Source organism: Sceloporus occidentalis, unplaced genomic scaffold (assembly GCF_023333645.1).
Source record: "Sceloporus occidentalis isolate IW3139 unplaced genomic scaffold, rSceOcc1.0.p SCAF_103, whole genome shotgun sequence".
Lineage (NCBI taxonomy): Eukaryota > Metazoa > Chordata > Lepidosauria > Squamata > Phrynosomatidae > Sceloporus > Sceloporus occidentalis.
In genome coordinates, this window is record NW_028317083.1 from 550,306 (window position 1) to 562,924 (window position 12,619).

Below are 12,619 nucleotides of genomic sequence, written 5' to 3' on the forward strand. Positions count from 1 at the left end.
ATTTCTACACAAATTAAGATAATTTAAAGACATATTGATGATAGTAGGGGATAGTAGGGGATTAGCTAAATATGTATTAAGAGGTAAGTACCATGAGGTTTATTTAAGTACACATATAATACATATTTTAATACCTTTTCACCCTCACTATGCCAAAGTACCCAATTCGGACAGCCCTAACCTAGCTGTATTGCTTACCATGACATCTTTTCTGTTCTCCTAAAAAGCGAAGCCTCCCAGTTCCTTGCCTGGCAGAGTTGGTCTATGTGAAAAACTCTGCAGGGCGGCTAAGACTGTACAGCTTCCATAAATAACGTATCGGCGGCTGACAACTGGGTAAGTGCGGAACCCAGTGGGGTAGAAGACGTTTGGAAGCAGGTGCTGGGAATGTAATCGAGCCGCGGTTCTAAGTGAAATGCTGCTTGTTTTATGAGGAAATTTAAAAAATGCGGGCATTTCTGCCCCATCTCCCTAAGCTGTCCTGCAACTTTTACCTCCCCTCAGGCACCAATATTGAGGCACCTGTGTTGGGGAGTGGGTGCTTTGGCATAGTGATGGATTTAACTAATACATTTAAAAAAATATATATATATATAAAAAAATGTTTATAGATATATTATAGATATGTATAATATTATATTAAAAAAAAGATAATATTAAGATAATATGTTTCATTCACAGAATAATTAATAGATGGCCATACATTGTGACTAAATCCTCAAATTTGACATGTTAGATGTTAGGTGTATATTTTTTCCATCTTTTTTAACGTGACACGTGTATATCTTACATGATGCTCATCACCCTCTGATGTGAAATACCGTAAGGCTTTATGTAGACCCCAGAGGTGAATTTTTTAATCAGATATTTTAATGGAACCACCTTGATTAATTCACCGATTGTCAGCGAAGGGAAGCTACGTATTGCTGTTATGTGCGTTGGTGAGCAGTATGTAAAATGTACGTGTTAAGTTAAAATAGCTCCATGGTAAGCAATAACACTAGGTTAGGACCCACCAAATTGAGGTACTTTGACGTAGTGGTGGGCTAAGCAATCTATGGCCATTCACTAAAGTGTTCATTAGAATTATTTCTAAAAAAATTCAAAATGCTGCAACAAGGAAAAGGTACGAGGATTTGATTCAGCTTTGGGCAATGATATTTCAGTAAATAAAAATCTATAAGTAATCCGCCCATGTCTGTGCAGTCAGTAACTGTCTCTCTATGTAAACTGATTACATTGATCAGGAACAGAAGTGTCACAAATCCCCGTCCAGCAGCGCAATATTTCATTCCGTTACATGAAACTCTTGGTGATTTCTTGGTTTTCTAAGAATTTCAGCAGCAGTTTCAGTTGAGGCTGGAAAAACGCTGCAAACAATTGGTGCAACTATGACATATCAAGAGCTGCCTCAAACAAACTCTTTATGTCTTTCAGAACCTGAACATTCAATGTATGGAACGTATCAGGGGCTTTTGAAGGCCTGCAAGCAAGAGTTTTCGGAAGCTTCAAGGCTACACAAAAGTGTTGCCACAAAACGAAAACCGAGCCTTGTGAGCGTATTTCGCTATTGCCCAATCTCTCTTCTAAAATATAGCATTGGGGAAATCCAGAGCCTGAATGTCCTTGAATCTGCAGCATTTTTGCCTAGCTCTTCCATCCAACAAGACCGAGGATATCTACCTTCCAAGTAGGTATTGTTTGGCGCTATCCTTTGTAGCTGTCCCACTCTCATGATTTTTGTTGGCAGTGGAGATCAAGGGCCAGCTACGGAGATCATCTGATCTGTCGCTGCAGAGACCTACATTACAGCTCCCATGTAGCATCCTCCCAATTCTGAGCACCCAAGGTAGTAATCAGGACAAGGCAGGTGACCCCGCTTTTAACCACGCTCACTTCTGCCCCAATCCCCATCCTAAATATCTCTGACCACACCCCCAACAAAACGCTCCCAATTTGCACACCTGTAACGTAGGGGGTTAAGCTCTAGAAAACCTAAGAAACAGCATGAATAACAGCGCTTCCAATCTTATAGAGTGAGGACTGCCTTGGGGGGCAGGTATAAACATAAGGAGTCATGTTGCTGGCAATCACATAAACCCTACTATTACAGATCCCAAACACAATGACCCTCTGAGTGCCTTCAAGTGTTTACACCACATATAGACTTTGAATCCATTTGTAAATGGTAATCGCATTCCCTTACAGGCTCCTCATTTCCAGAGTAGGAACATTATCTGGATGGACAACAAGACACATTCCTATGAATCCCAATAACCATTACATCACCTGGGAATGGCTCTGCCAGCATTGGAGAGGTTATGGAACCACACTCTGTGCTTTGGAGTGGAGTAGAGCCATCACGTGAAAGGGAAAAAATAAAACGTAATCAGCAGGACCCAGCAGATCCAAAAAGGAGCAGCAATTCCTCTAAACCCTTCCTTATGCTTACACAGCAAAGATTGAAAGAGCCAGATGGACACTTGTTTTTGTGGGCGTGGCTAAAGGTGTGGTCAGGGGAGGGGATTTACGGAAACTTTCAATGTCACTCTAGGATCTATTTATAGAAGGTTATATAGAGGAAAGTATTTGTTCTTTCAGTAAATTATTTCTCAAAACCATTGGAAGCTTTGTGTTGTGTTTATTTTTGAATTTTTACATTTTGGTTTATTTAGTTTGCATTTCGTGTTTTCTTTTTTGTTCCACAACATTTGCCTACAGAAAATATAAAGTGTAATACAAAAGAGTTACAAATAGAGATACACAATAAGGATACTTATACACAATAGAGATACTTTAAGGCTGTGGTACCCTGTGGTCCCTTCATACTCAGCAAACATTCTAAGGACAAGGACTTTCTGAAGAAAGCTATTAGATGGTACGAGCTTTGTGTGGTATATGCCTCCCAAGTGCTACAAATGTTGTCCTGGGTATGATTGAATCTATTTGGCTTACTGGTGTGATAAGAAAAGATACATACAATGCAATGTTACACACTGTAACATACTCACACACAATAACACACTTACACTAATGCACCCACACACATAGTAACATACTTACATGCACACACATTAACATATTATATAGACAGATGCACACAATAACGTACTAACATACTAACACACACACAACCCAACATACAGACATACACATACAGTACAATATTTACATAGGTACACACTTTTAACATACCAGTTTAGTGGAATACATGGCCCTAGGCAAGCAGAGGTTTGAACAGGGTTGGCTGCAAGGGTCTCCATTACACCGCTGCTTCAAAGGACAGATTAATGTCCTAGGGAGCTTTTCCGAAGAAAGAAGCTATTACAGTAATTTGTGACTTCCTAAATATCATATGGCAGGAGATATATTCAGCATAACCCACTGCCTGCACAGTAACTTGCACGGGGAAATGGGGGTGAAAAGGCATATACAGATTATACTGAACATCATGAAAGTGTAAAGGGGCCACTCAGATATGCGTTAAAAAAACTGCCCCTTTTAAATTTGTTTGGAAATAGTCTAATGATGCATCAATAGGGTATGAATAACATAACCATAATCTTATGGGAGAATAGCTGTGTTGCTGTTAGGAGCTGCTCAGTTTAAAAAATATTTCCTTAACCCTTTTTGCTATGGTCTGTTGACACGGTTTACATGGGCATGAAAACATCTGCTGGTGAAAAGTTTTTCAGATTCTTGGGGAAAAGAGGTGCCCACTTCTCCTGCTTGTGGACATCCTGGACCTGATAGCAGCATACATACTGTCACTGATTATACCGTCCCCATACCTAGGAAAACTTCAGATTTACCCTGGTCTCTCTCCTGCTTGCCATGGTATCCAAACCAGTTTTGTCATTATCCAGACGGTGGAATGTTGTTTGATCGCACCCATTTCTCGTCTGCTCCTTGCCCACTCCACACCCACTAAAGGCTGCCTGGGGCTAGTCTTCCCCAAATGATAACCAGCCCAGCCGGGTCCAGACTGCTCATCCACCATGATGAGGAAATGCGCCTGGGGCTGGTCGGGTGATGCAGCGTCTAGATATGTCCGGCTGTACGCTGCATGGGCATTAGGGCTGCAACAACTAATCGATAATAATAAATCTTTGCCAACAAATGTCACTATCGATTAGTTGAATCGGTGTTTATTGATTATAAAATGAGGGTTATTTCAGAGCAAATGCTCCCTGAAATACCCCTCGTTTTATATTCCGTTTCATTCAGTGTGACTCACAGCAGCAGTTACTGTGACGGGACCGACCTGTACCCCGACTGGGTACTCCCGCCAAACGTTGCTTCCTCCTGACGGGACACCAACAAGTAACCCCTTCAGCACCGGGCAGGACCAGCGTTGTAGATAGAAGGAGGGACGTCGCTGCACCGAAGCCGCATTGGCACTGTGGCTATCCGAAGCTTAGCTACACAGTGTGGCTACAGCCCACCCCAAACATCAGGCAACACTCATGTTGAGGTGAAAGCAGGACTCATTTATTAAAACCAAAGACAGAGCTATATATACACAAGTAAGAAAAGGGGCAAGACAAATATCACATGATCTAATTACCATGGCAGGAAGGAAGTAATTAGATCAAATCCTGCAACACAATATCCCGGGGAAGGACAGAATGACATGAGACGTAAATAATTACATTAATTGGGGACGTAGACGTGGAATGACGATAGACATATAATTGGCTTAAGACAGACAATGGCCAGGACACAGGGATAACAGGAGCTCACAGGATTAACAGCTACCTGTTGTGTAATTGATAATTAGGTATGCAGCAGTGACACCAAGTCATACCTACAGGGGGTCTTAAGACAAGGGCTAACTCACACAATAACAGGGGAAACACTTCACACCTATACCATTAACAATGTACAGATAATCAGCCTTCTTCCTACCACAGGATGTCCAGCTGACGTTACAGTTCTGAGACTCTGAGTGCTAAAACATGGGGTACATCAGCAGACTGAACCCCTGTATCCACACACAGAAGTCTCTACAAGGCCTGGGCCCATAGTCGATAGGGAGGAGGCTGGCTCTCAGGCCTCTCCAGGGACCCCAGTGATGGAGGGTTCTGTCACACTTCTCCCCCTTCCAAATAGGACTGACACAGGAGGAAACCCCAAACGGGTTGACTCCGTAGTCAGTTAATTCACTTGGCCCATCAATGCCCTCCCGAAACTGGTGCCCCAAATAATCTGCCCCTCCAAGAGCAGTATTCCCCCGCCCCACCTCTGACTCTCCAGAAAAATACAACTGCCGCTGGAGAGAAGTGCCTACAGCACCTTCTCTCTGGAATCTTCCCAGTCGCTGGGGAGTGATGATGCCTGCATCTTCTCCCTGGGGCTCCTGTTGTCGCTGTGGTGATGGGTTGGCAGCGCCATCTCCCAGGTCATCTGCCCGCCACTGGGGAGGAGGGAAGACACCCTCGGCTCCCTGAACTGGGATCTGTGGCTGGGAAGGGAGGACAGGTTCCTCCACTTCCGAATCTGTGAGCTGCTGCTGGGGAGACTGGCCGTCTGCGCCATCTCCTGTGCACTCACTTGACCGCTGGGGAGTGATGCCACCTGCACCCCCTCCTTGATGCTCCTTCTGCTGCTGGGAACATGGGCCGGCTGTGCCGTCTCCCGGGTCATCCGTCAGCCGCTGGGGAGGAGGGACGACACCCTCGGCTCCATCGATTGGGATCTGCCGCTGGGGAGATGAGCCGGCTGCGCCGTCTTCCAGTTCATCTGTCAGCCGCTGGGGAGGAGGGACGACACTCTCAGCTCCCTCAACTGGGATCTGCCGCTGGGGAGGGAGAACAGGTTCCTCCGCTCCCAGAGTTGTGAGCTGCCACTGGGGAGACTGGCCGGCTCCACCATCTCCTGGACACTCGCCCACCCGCTGGGGAGTGATGCCGCCTGCATCCCCTCCCTGGTTCTCCATCTGCCGCTGGGGAGATGACCCGACTGCGCTGTCTCCCGGGTTATCCAACAGCCGCTGGGGAGGAGGGACAGCACCCTCCACTCCCTCGTGCTCCTGCTGCCGCTGGGGATGTGGGCTAGCTACCGCATCTCCCTGGATTCCTGTTGTTGTTCCAGATACGGGGCAGAGGCCAGGGGCTCCCCACCCTGTTGTCGGCGCTTCAGCTGGGGGTTGTGGATCTGAGCGAACTACCCAGCATTCGGAGGACCCCGGTGGGAAGACCGCAGCCTCATCCCCCCATCCTGGGTTAACATCCTCGGATGAATAATCGACAAAATCCATGGACACTGGGGCATACTGGTGAACACGGTCAAACAGTTTTTTATATGCTTTTTCCAGTTCCCACTCCTGTGTAGTTAAAAAGTCAAAATCACCTCTCAGTGCACCTGGGAGGTCCAATTCCCTGAAATCTCGGATGTCCATAATCCGCCACTCCACTGTACTGCCGAAATCCAGGTCCTCCTGAAGACTATCCCATAACAATCCTAGGCCGCCAAAGTCATAGCCCTCCGTGGGCTCTGTACCTTCCAGGCACCAACCCGCCTCGGCTGCATACCATCGTAACGCCCTGTATCCGTCATCCCACATCATCTCGGTTTGGACCAGCCCGTCTAACTCGGACACCCATTCCTCCCTGGGCTGCTTTCCCAGCAACGGCATTCGTGCCTCCAGCTGGAACCAGTAAATGTCCTCGCTGGTTGGGAGGCACTTACCCAAGTATTCCTGTTCCCATCGCAGAGTCTCCCACCAGAGTTGCCGACGGATATGATCCCTCCACCGCAGCTCGTCCTCAGCGGATACAGGTCCATCGGGTTGGGCCCGTGCCTCCTGCATACGCCGTCTGAACTCCAGTTCCATAGCTGAGGATCCTGGCGTTGCTCCTTCTCTGCCCGAAGGGTGACCAATCCTGGTGCTTTGGATGTCCCCGCTCCGGTGTGAAAGAGGAAACTTCCGGCCCCGGAAATCAGACCATAACAAATTTCTTTAAGGAAGCATCCCACCGCTGCCACCAATGTGACGGGACCGACCTGTACCCCGACTGGGTACTCCCGCCAAACGTTGCTTCCTCCTGACGGGACACCAACAAGTAACCCCTTCAGCACCGGGCAGGACCAGCGTTGTAGATAGAAGGAGGGACGTCGCTGCACCGAAGCCGCATTGGCACTGTGGCTATCCGAAGCTTAGCTACACAGTGTGGCTACAGCCCACCCCAAACATCAGGCAACACTCATGTTGAGGTGAAAGCAGGACTCATTTATTAAAACCAAAGACAGAGCTATATATACACAAGTAAGAAAAGGGGCAAGACAAATATCACATGATCTAATTACCATGGCAGGAAGGAAGTAATTAGATCAAATCCTGCAACACAATATCCCGGGGAAGGACAGAATGACATGAGACGTAAATAATTACATTAATTGGGGACGTAGACGTGGAATGACGATAGACATATAATTGGCTTAAGACAGACAATGGCCAGGACACAGGGATAACAGGAGCTCACAGGATTAACAGCTACCTGTTGTGTAATTGATAATTAGGTATGCAGCAGTGACACCAAGTCATACCTACAGGGGGTCTTAAGACAAGGGCTAACTCACACAATAACAGGGGAAACACTTCACACCTATACCATTAACAATGTACAGATAATCAGCCTTCTTCCTACCACAGGATGTCCAGCTGACGTTACAGTTCTGAGACTCTGAGTGCTAAAACATGGGGTACATCAGCAGACTGAACCCCTGTATCCACACACAGAAGTCTCTACAAGGCCTGGGCCCATAGTCGATAGGGAGGAGGCTGGCTCTCAGGCCTCTCCAGGGACCCCAGTGATGGAGGGTTCTGTCACAGTTACTACTTGCAGTTCTTCTCTGCAGTCAGTCACTGATGATTGTCCCGCCCATTTCCTTCTTCTAGTCCCTCCCTGCAGTAAGGGGCAGATTGGCCCCGCCCCTTTCCTTATAGCATCCACATGGCTGTGACACTCATCTAATTGTGAGTATAAAATTAATATTTGGGCTGCTGGAAGTTAGGTGAGGTGGGCGTTAATTAAGGGGCAGTTATGGTTAATGGGGTGTTTAGGGTTAATTTAGAGGCAGCTATGGTTAATGGGGTGTTTATGGCTAATTTAGGGGCAGCTATGGTTAATGGGGTGTTTATGGCTAATTTAGGGGCAGCTATGGTTAATGGGGTGTTTAGGGTTCATTTAGTGGCAGCTGTGGTTGATGGGGTGTTTAGGGGGAGTTGTGGTTAATGGGGTGTTTAGGGTTAATTTAGGGGCAGTTGTGGTCGATGGGGTTTTAAGGGTTAATTTAGGGGCAGTTGTGGTCGATGGGGTGTTTAGGGTTAATTTAGGGGCAGTTGTGGTTGATGGGGTCTTTAGGGTTAATTTAATGCTGAGGACTGAGGGTTAATTTAATTAAAGGGTTAAATTAGTTAACTTAAGGTGCAGTTAGAGGTAAAGGGGAGCAAACTAAGGGGAATCTAAATCCTGGGGGGCAGTGAAGATTAATCCTGTATTTATTTATAAAAGTATTGTGTCAGTGTGATGTGAACGGGTCTGTGAATCCATGAGGGCACTATGGCATATCTGGGGGGTATAAGGCATACTGGGGTATAAGGCATATCTGGGTGTGTGTGGCATATCAGGGGGTATAAGGCATATAGCGGATATAAGACATATGTGTGGAGGGCAGTGTGGCATGTCTGGGAGGCAGTATGGCATGTCAGGGGGCACAGTGGCATATGAGGAGGTATAAGGCATATGTGGGAGGCAGTGTGGCAAGCCTGGGCTCAAATGTGCATAACTGGGGGGGGGGGGGGCAGGTTGGAAAATAAAAACAAGAAATGCATTTTATAAAAAAAAATGTATTCTGCTGTTTGTTTTTAACATCCTGTTTGTTTATTAAATTATTTTAAATAAATTAAAAATTTACATTCATTTTTTTATCCGATTAATCGAAAAAATAATCGGCCAACTAAAGATGTAGTGTATAACTGCACATACACCTGTCTGCCGGACTTACATCATCATGAGGTCACTCAGCGGTGTAACAAACAGTGACATAGTTACACAAACACATTTACAAACACAGTGAAATACTTACACACGCAGAAACACGCTATTCCAAATATATAAACATACTTACGCATGCTAACATATAAACACACACACTTATATACATTGTAACAAACACACCTCTATCTTTGTTGGCTGAGAAGGGGGGATCCAGCAACATATTTGCACACACATAATAATACATAAAGTAGCGTATTTACACATACTCATACACAAACACAGTAACATACTTACACACACATACTCGCACAAACAGTAACACACTTATACAAATACACACAGCAACATACCTACACATATACGCACACACATACACAAACTGTAACATACACACAGCAACCTAGGGTTTCGGTCTGGAGACATTCTTTAGCAAGACATTGGTCACCTTGGAGGTGTGTTTGGGGTCGTTATCATGTTGGAATACTGCCCTGCGGCCCAGTCTCCGTACGGAGGGGATCATGCTCTGCTTCAGTGTGTCACAGTACATGTTGGCATTCATGGTTCCCGCAATGAACTGTAGCTCCCCGGTGCCGGCAGCACTCCTGCAGGCCCAGACCATGACACTCCCACCACCATGCTTGACTGTAGGCAACACACACTTGTCTTTGTACTCCTCACCTGGTTGCCTTCACACACGCTTGTCATCCTCTGAGCCAAATAAGTTTATCTTGGTCTCATCAGACCACAGGACATGGTTCCAGTAATCCATATCCTTAGTCTTCTTGTCTTCAGCAAACTGTTTGCAAGCTTTCTTGTGCATCATCCTTAGAAAAGTCTTGTGGGACGACAGACATGCAGACCAATTTGATGCGGCGTATGGTCTGAGCACTGACAGGCTGATCTCCCAACCGTTCTACCTCTGCGGCAATGCTGGCAGCACTCATACGTCTATTTCCCAAAGACAACCTCTGGATATGACGCTGAGCACGTGCACTCAACTTCTTTGGTTGACCATGGCGAGGCATGTTCGGAGTGGAACCTGTCCTGTGAAACCGTTGCATGGTCTTGCCCACCGTTCTGCAGCTCAGTTTCAGGGTCTTGGCAAACTTCTTATAGCCTAGGCCATCTTTATGTGGAGCAACAATTTTTTTTCACATCCTCAGGGACTTCCTTGCCATGAGGTGCCATGTTGAACTTCCAGTGACCAGTATGAGAGTGTGAGAGCGACAACATCAAATTTAACACATCTGCTCCCCATTCACACCTGAGACCTTGTAACACCAAAGAGTCACATGTCACCGGGGAGGTAAAATGGCTAATTGGACCTAATTGGGACATTTCCACTTAGGGGTGTACTCACTTTCGTTGCCAAGGTTTATACATTAACGGCTGCGTGTTGAGTTATTTTGAGGGGACAGGAACTTTACACTGTTACTCACTCGTTTACATTGTAGCAGAATGTCACTTGTTCAGTGTTGTCACATGAAAATATATAATACAATATTTACAAAAATGTGAGGGGTGTACTCGCTTGTGTGAGATACTGTATACATATATATATATAGGTAAATTGGATCGGGCGGTCTCCAACATGTCCAAAATAGTACATGGGAGCAGAATGACCGGATTTGAACTTATTATTTGTACTTATTGCCCTATAACTTGCAAAAAAGCAACAACAAAAAAACCATAAAAAGTGGGTATTTTGAAACTCAGGACAAATAGAATGTTTTTAGCATTTTTTGTTTTTCATTAGCTTTTGTAGAGGAGTAAATGATTTTTCAAATGAAAGTGAGAAAAAGGTGCTCTTTTCAATTTATCATCATATTTTATTACTTTTTATGAGAACTTACATGATATGATCCAAATGATATCTGAAGAAAGCCCATCTTGTCCTGTAAAACAACAAGAAGTAACTTGTGTGAGTAAACTAAATGAGGGAGGAAAAAAATAACAGCTAAACAGGAGCACCGCAAAACTGTTAAAATAGCCTGGTTTTTAAGGGTTTAATAAAGAAATTGTGATATTCCATTATCAGATTTCCCATTAGATTTAGAGTTTGATCTGATCTGATCTTTTCCATATTGTCAGTTTTCTACTTTTGAAGTACTTTGAATTAATAACTTACAATTATTTCAATAAATAGCGGATATAAACTGTGTTTGAGCTCCTAGAGAAGTAGATTGCTCATCATGGAGTACCTGTACTTTTAAATGGGAGGTTTGGGGACCACAAGCTGCTTGGTAAATCCATGCATTTTATAGCTGGGGTGTCAAGGGGCCAGTTGCCTACTATATATAGGGTATTTTATTTTGAAAATGACATCACCCAAAAGAGGAAACGTAACTTATTTGGATACAGAACACTCCCTGAGAATCTACACAAAATTCTAAAGCTGTTGAATTTATTGTTTTCTTTTATGTAGGGCTGAAATAACTAATCGATAAAATCAATAATAATCGATAATGAAAATCGTTGTCAACGATTTTCATTATCGATTAATCGAATCGATTTTTATCGATTATAAAAATTATAATCCGACCTCAAACAGAGATTGGATTATAACACTAGAATCCAGATCCCCCGCAACGCTGCAGGGGACCTGGATTCCCCTCACTGTCGGCCGGTCTCTCACTTCCGTCTCTCTCCCCCTCCCATACACCCCTCTGACTCCTCCCCCCTCCCATACATCACTCTGCCTCTCTACCCGGCTCCGTTACTGACAGGAACTTTCACTGCAGCCTCAGCGTAAGTGAAGGGCAGTAACGGAGGCTGGCTGTGCGCATCGTGCAGACCCCCACCGGCTGACAGAGAATCATCCTCTCTGTCAGCCGGTGGGGGTCTGCATCGCACAGACAGCCTCCGTTATTCACCTTCACTTACGTTGAGGCTTCTATGAAGTTGCAGTGAAAGTTCCTGTCAGTAACGGTGCCGGGTAGAGAGGCAGAGCGGTGTATGGGAGGGGGGAGGAGTCAGAGGGGTGTATGGGAGCCACCCTCCCATACACCACTCTGGCTCCTCCCCCTCCCATACGGCACTCTGCCTCTCTACCCGGCTCCCTGGTGTCTTGTGAACCTCCGTTGATGACAGGAGGCAGAGTGGAGTATGGGAGGGGGAGGAGGCAAAGTGATGTATGAGAGGGGGAGGACCAAAGTGATGTATGGGAGGGGGAGGAGGCAGATGGTGTATGGGAGGGGGGAGGAGGCAAAGTGGTATATGGGAGGGGGAGGAGGCAAAGTGGTATATGGGAGGGGGAGGAGGCAAAGTGATGTATGAGAGGGGGAGGACCAAAGTGATGTATGGGAGGGGGAGGAGGCAGATGGTGTATGGGAGGGGGGAGGAGGCAAAGTGGTATATGGGAGGGGGAGGAGGCAAAGTGGTATATGGGAGGGGGAGGAGGCAGAGTGGTGTATGGGAGGGGGGAGGAGCCAGAGTGGTGTATGGGAGGGGGAGGAGCCAGAGTGGTGTATGGGTGAGTTATAGTGGTGTATGGGGGGGTATTATGAATTTCAGGGCATATAGGGGGTATAAGGCATATCGATATTAGGCATATCAGGGGGGCATAAAACATATCTGGGGGTAAAAGGTATATCAGGGGGCTCAGTTGCATATCACTG